Below are 276 nucleotides of genomic sequence, written 5' to 3' on the forward strand. Positions count from 1 at the left end.
TGTTTGAATATTTTTTATATATACATATATATACCTGAACATACCTGTATTCCCACCCGAACCTTCCTACTAACCTTCGCAGTGCCTGTGAGTCAGTACCAACATCCCTCCGTGCCTCAGTTTCCCCAAACGAAGCCAACGACGCTGCCCTTGCTCGTAAAGGGCTCTGGGAACCCTCCGGGAGGGCTCAGCCCTGTTATTCCCATCACGGGGAAGGTGTCGGTGATGGGTCAAGCCGAGCGGTTTCCTCGTCAGCGATTAACACCCGCAGCCTCG

Source organism: Phaethon lepturus, unplaced genomic scaffold, assembly GCF_000687285.1.
Source record: "Phaethon lepturus isolate BGI_N335 unplaced genomic scaffold, ASM68728v1 scaffold39180, whole genome shotgun sequence".
Lineage (NCBI taxonomy): Eukaryota > Metazoa > Chordata > Aves > Phaethontiformes > Phaethontidae > Phaethon > Phaethon lepturus.